Source organism: Papio anubis, chromosome 1 (assembly GCF_008728515.1).
Source record: "Papio anubis isolate 15944 chromosome 1, Panubis1.0, whole genome shotgun sequence".
In the NCBI taxonomy this organism is placed as follows: Eukaryota; Metazoa; Chordata; class Mammalia; order Primates; family Cercopithecidae; genus Papio; species Papio anubis.
Window position 1 is genome coordinate 133283876 of NC_044976.1, and position 5524 is coordinate 133289399.

The 5524-nt window shown below is 56.5% G+C and overlaps 2 pseudogenes; both read left to right on the forward strand.

Moving 5' to 3' along the window:
• Positions 1–605: 605 nt before the first annotated feature.
• Positions 606–724, forward strand: LOC116271831 (annotated as a pseudogene).
• Positions 725–3017: 2293 nt separating this feature from the next.
• On the forward strand, positions 3018–3135 carry LOC116271869 (annotated as a pseudogene).
• The last annotated feature ends 2389 nt before the right edge of the window (positions 3136–5524 follow it).

Consider the following 5524-nt stretch of genomic DNA (forward strand, 5'->3'; position numbering starts at 1 on the left):
AATCTAAGGGTCCACCGCACCGCACCAAGAGCACCAAGAGCACAGGCAGCTGCCAGCCGAGGAAGGAGCCCACGAAAACCACCTCCAATGGAAGCAATTAATCTAAGACAAAACCCGACTCACCCGGGATGACGCTGCCGGCTCTATTGCCAGCCCAAGGCAAAGCAGGACCATCCCCCAATCCCCAATCGCCACGCCCTCTTGGCCACAGACCGGCTCCTGGTTGGGACAAGCGACCATTCTTTGGGCGTTGTGAGACAAAGGCCACACGCGCCTGGGCCGTCTGTTCGACCTTGGCCAGCCCTGACGTCTCTGGGTTTGTGGGGTAAGCAGGGGCCTCGCAGGAGCTCCTGAGTGACCAGGGATCCAAAAGAATACCTCCGGGACAGGGCGGAGTACCGGTCCTACGATCGTGGGCCCTGGACCCTGAGGCCTCCAAGCACTGAATGTTCCGATCGGGCCCAACGTGGTGGAGGCTTGGCAGCCCGGGAGCCGGGGGAAGGCCGAGAGCCAGTGTCACGGGGGTCCTGATCTGAGCCCGGCGGCCCCGGGCCGGCGGGCATGGCTGGGCCAGGCTCCTGGGGCACCCAGCTGCCTCTGCCCACATCCTCGGCCATACCACCCTGAATGCCCCGATCTCGTCTGATCTCGGAAGCTAAGCAGGGTCGGGCCTGGTTATTACTTGGATAGGAGACCGCCTGGGAATACCGGGCGGTTTAGGCTTTTTTGCTTTCTTTCTTGTCTTTCTTTCTTTTCTACCTTCCTTTCTTCCCTTCTGTCTCTCTCTCTTCTTTCTTTTCTTTCTCTCTCTTTTTCTTTCTTCTTTCTTTCTTTTCTTTCTCTCTTCCTTCTTTCTTTCCTTCCTTCCTTCTTTCTTTTCTTTCTTTGTTTCTTTCTCTTTCTTTCTTTCTTCTTTCCTCTCCTCTTTCTTTCTTTCCCTCTTTCTTTCTTTCTCTTTTTCTTTCTTTCTTCTTTCTTTCCGTCTTTCTTTTCTTTCTTTCTCTCTCTCCTTTCTTTCCTTCCCTCCCTCCCTTCCTTCCTTCCTTCCTTCCTTCCTTCCTTCCTTCCTTCCTTCCTTCCTTCCTTCCTTCCTTCCTTCCTTCCTTCCTTCCTTCTTTCCTTCCTTCCTGTCTTCCTGTCTTTCCTTCTTTATCTTCCAGACGGAGTCTCGCTCTGTCACCCAGGATGGAGTGCAGTGGCGCTATCTCGGCTCACTAAAAGCTCGGCCTCCGGCGATCACGCCATTCTCCTGCCTCAGCCTGGGACTACAGGTGCCCTTCACCACGCCCGGCTCATGTTTTGCAGTTTTATTAGAGACGCGGTTTCACTGTATGAGCGAGGCTGGCCTAGATCTCCTGAAGTCCTGATCCACCCGCCTAGGCATCCCAAAGTCCTGGCATTACAGGCTTGATCCACCACACTTGGCCTACCGTAGGAGCATACCACTGCTCACGCCTCGCAGCCGCCCTGCCAGGGCCCCTTCTCCAGCCCCGGAGTGCAGGGGGCCTGACCCCAAAGGCGCAGTCGCGGGTTCCCTGCAGTTCGTGGTGCCTTCCTGCTCCCGGAAGGCCGAGGCAATTCATTACACTCATCCGGCACCCCCGCAATCTTCCAAACCAGGGGAAGGGGTGGCCAGGGTCAGCGGGTGCCACACACACCAGCCAAGACCTCCACTCCAGAATTCAGTGCCTGTTTTATCAGGGGGAAGGACATTGCTATGCCAGCCACCAGGAAAATAGTCCCTGTGCACCCGGATTCCCATTCCCACCAAACTCGTGTAAACTAAAGTCCCGAGGACATGCCAGAGACCCAGGCCTTAGGCCCCGTGGGCACACCCGGTGTCATGGCTCCCGCCAAAGGGGCGGGGGCACTCTGCAAATCCAAGGGCCCTCTGCACCGCACCAAGAGCCCAGGGAGGTGCCAACAAAAGAAGGAGCCTATGAAACCCACCTCCAAAACAAGCAATTAATCCAAGACAAAATCGGTCTCAGCGCTCCATTACTCCTCTCACATGGACGGCCTGGCCACCCTGTTCTGGCCCAGCCCAATCCCCCTCCACCCTATCCTGGCCTGCTCAAAAGGGCCCTGGCCTACGGAGCATGGCATGCCCTCTCCAAGGCTCTATCACTCTCGCTCTCTAGCTTCTTCCCCCTCTCTCTTCTGTGTTTGCCCCTGCACCTCGCGCTCCTGTCGCCTTCCCTCTGTCTCTCTGTCTCTCTCTCTTTCCCTGTCCCTCTTTCTTTCTTTGCCTCTCTGTCTCTTTCCCTCTCCCCCTCCCCTGTCTCTCTGGATCGCTGTCTCTCTCCCTCCCCCAGTTTCAATCTCTCCATCCATGTCTTCCTTGCTCTCCCTCAAGACATTTGTGTGTGCGTGCGTGTGTGTGTGTGAGTGAGTGCACGGGTACGTGTGAGTTTCCACACGCGAGCACCCGGGTGTGTCTGTGTGTGGGGCTGTGGATTTCCTCCTGGTTGTGACAGGGTGTGTCTGGGTTTCTCTCAGCCCCTCTCACCGGGGATCCGGCTGCTGGCTATAGTGCCAGGACGGAGCAAAGCAGGGCCATACCCCAACCCCCAACTCCCCACACCATCTTGCCCAACAGCCAGGTCTTGTTGGGGAAGAGCGACCGTGGTGGTGGCCTTATGAGAAAAAGTCCACGTGCCTCTGGGCCAGCTGTTCGCCCTTGGCCAGCCCTGACGGCTCTGGCTGGGTGAGGCAAGAGGGGGCCAGGCAGGAGCTCCTGAGCGACCACGAATCCAAAAGAATACCTAAGCGACAGGGTGGAGGACTGGACGGAGTCTCAGGATCATGGTCCCTGGGCCCTGACCCCTCGGAGCACTCCCTGTTCTGAGCGGGCCGATGTGGTGGAATGTCCGGAGCTCCGGAGCCGGGGGAAGGCCACGGGCGAGCGGCTTGGGGGTCCTGATCCGAACCCGGCAGCCCCAGGCTGGCAGTGCCGGCTGGAAGCCGGCGAGCGTGGCTGGGCCGGGCTCTTGGGGCAACCAGGAGCCTCTGCTGGTATCTACAGCCATACCACCCTGAATGCGCCTGATCTCGTCTGATCTCGGAAGCTTAGCAGGGTCTGGCCGTTTAGTACTTGGATGGGAGACCGCCTGGGAACACCGGGCGCTGAAGGCTTTTTTGCTTTCTTTCATGTCTTTCTTTCTTTTCTACCTTTCTTTCTTCCCTTCTCTCTTTCTTCTTTCTTTTTTCTTTCTTTTCTTCTTTCTTCGTTTTCTTTCTCTCTTTTTTCTTTCTTCTTTCTTTTTCTTTCTTTCTCTCTCTTTCCCTCTTTTCTTTCTCTCTTTCTTTCTTACTTCTCTCTTTCCTTCTTTTCTTTCTTTCTTTCTCCCTTCCTTTCTTTCGTTCTTTCTTTCCTTCTTTCTATATTTCTTGCTCTTTCTTTCTTCCTTCCCTTCTTTCTTTCTTTTTTCCTTCCTTCTTTCTTTCTCTTTCTTTCTTCCTTCCTTTCTTCTTTCTTTCCTTCTTTCTTTATCTCCTTTTCTTTCTTTCTCTTTCCCTCCCTCCTTCCTTCCTTCCTTCCTTCCTTTCTTTCTTTCTTTCTTTCTTTCTTTCTTTCTTTCTTTCTTTCTTTCTTTCTTTCTTTCTTTCTTTCTTTCTTTCTTTCTTCCTTTCTTCCTTTCTTCCTTTCTTCCTTTCTTCCTTTCTCTTCCAGATAGAGTCTCACTCTGTCATACAGGCTGGAGTGCAGTGCTGCGACCTCGCCTCACTAAAAGCTTGGCCTCCTGGGTTCACGCCATTCTCCTGCCTCAGCCTCCCAAGAAGTGGGGACTACAGGCCCCCACCACCACACCGGGCTCATGTTTTGTAGTTTTAGTAGAGACGGGGCTTCACCCTGTTAGCCAGACTGGTCTGGATCCCCTGACCTCGTGATCCACCCTCCTCGGAATCCCAGCCTGCGGTGGTTACAGGCGAGATCCACCGCGCAAGGCCTGCTATAGTCTTTTGTGGCTTCCCCCCTCCCTCCCTTCCCCCTACTATCGCCATGCTTCCCAACCTCCCCGGACTCTGCTCCCCCCTTGTCGCCCGCCTACACCCCCGCCGCAGCCGGGCACATCCTCTTGGGGGTCCGCCACGAAAGCACAACCGGGCAGCAGCCTCCCACCTCTTCCGCCTCGCCGCTGCCAAGCCAGGAGCCCGGGTCCATCCCCAGAGGGCAGGGGGCGGGATCATAAAGGCGCAGGCGCAGGTTCCCTGCCATTCGCGCTGCCTTCCCGCTCCCAGAACGCCCAGGCGATTCAATGCACTCATCGGGCGCCGCCGCAACCTTCCAAACCGGGGGAAGGGGCGGGCAGGGGCAGCAGGTGCCACACCACGCCAGCCAGGACCTCCGCTCCAGAACGCAGGGACCGCTTTATTGGGGGAAGGACATTGCTTTGCCAGCCAATAAGAAAACAGTCTCTGTGCACCCGGATTCCATTGCCACCAACTTCGTGTAAACTCCAGTCCCGAGGACATGAAAGAGACCCAGGCCTCAGGCACCGTGGGCACTCCCGGTGTCATGGCTCCTGCCAAACGGGCGGGTGCACTCTGCAAATCAAGGGGCTTACTGCACCGCACCAAGAGCACAGGGAGGTGCCAACAAAGGAAGGAGCCTACGAAACCCACCTCCAAAGCAAGCAATGAATCCATGACAAGACTCGTCTCAGCGCTCCATTGCTCCTCTCGCACAGACGGCCTGGCCAAGCTGTTCCGGCCTACCAAGCACCCTCCACCCTATCCCGGCCTGATCAAAAGGGCCCCGCCTACCGGAGCAGGTCGCTCCCTCTCCAAGTCTCTATCGCTCTCGCTGTCTAGCTCCATCCCCCTCTCTCTTTTGGGTTTACCCCTTCAGGTCGCGATACTTCTGTCGCCTTCCCTCTGTGTCTCTGTCTCTCTCTCTCTCTTTCTCTGTCCCTCTCTCTTTCTCTACCTCTCTGTCTCTTTCCCTGTCCCCGTCCCCCGTCTGGCTCGATCGCTGTCTCTTTCCATCCCTCGGTTTCAATCTCTCCATCCATCTCTTCCTTGCTCTCCTTCAACCCGTTTGTGTGTGCGTGCATGTGTGTGTGTGCGTGTGTGTGTGTGCGTGTGTGTGTGTCTGTGTGCACGCGCGCATGTGTAGGATCCCGGGCGCGCGAGGTCCCCGGTGTGTCTGTGTGTGGGCCTATGGATTTGCTCCTGATGGTGGTGGGGTGCATCTGGGTTTCTCTCAGCCCCTCTCGCCGGAGATCAGGCTGCCGGATCCAGTGCCTGCCCGGGGCAAATCAGGACCATTCCCCATTCCCCAAAACCCCACACCCTCTTGCTCACAGGCTGGGACTTGGTCGGGACAAGCGACCGTGGTAGGGGCATTCTGAGAAAAAGGCCACGCTCTGCTGGGTTGGCTGTTCGCCGTTGACCAGCCCTGATGGTTCTGGGTGGGTGGGGCAAGAGGGGGCCTCTCAGAAGCTCCTGAGCGGCCATGGATCTAAAAGAATACTTCCTAGACAGGGCGGAGGACCGGACAGGGTACCAGGATCATGGGCCT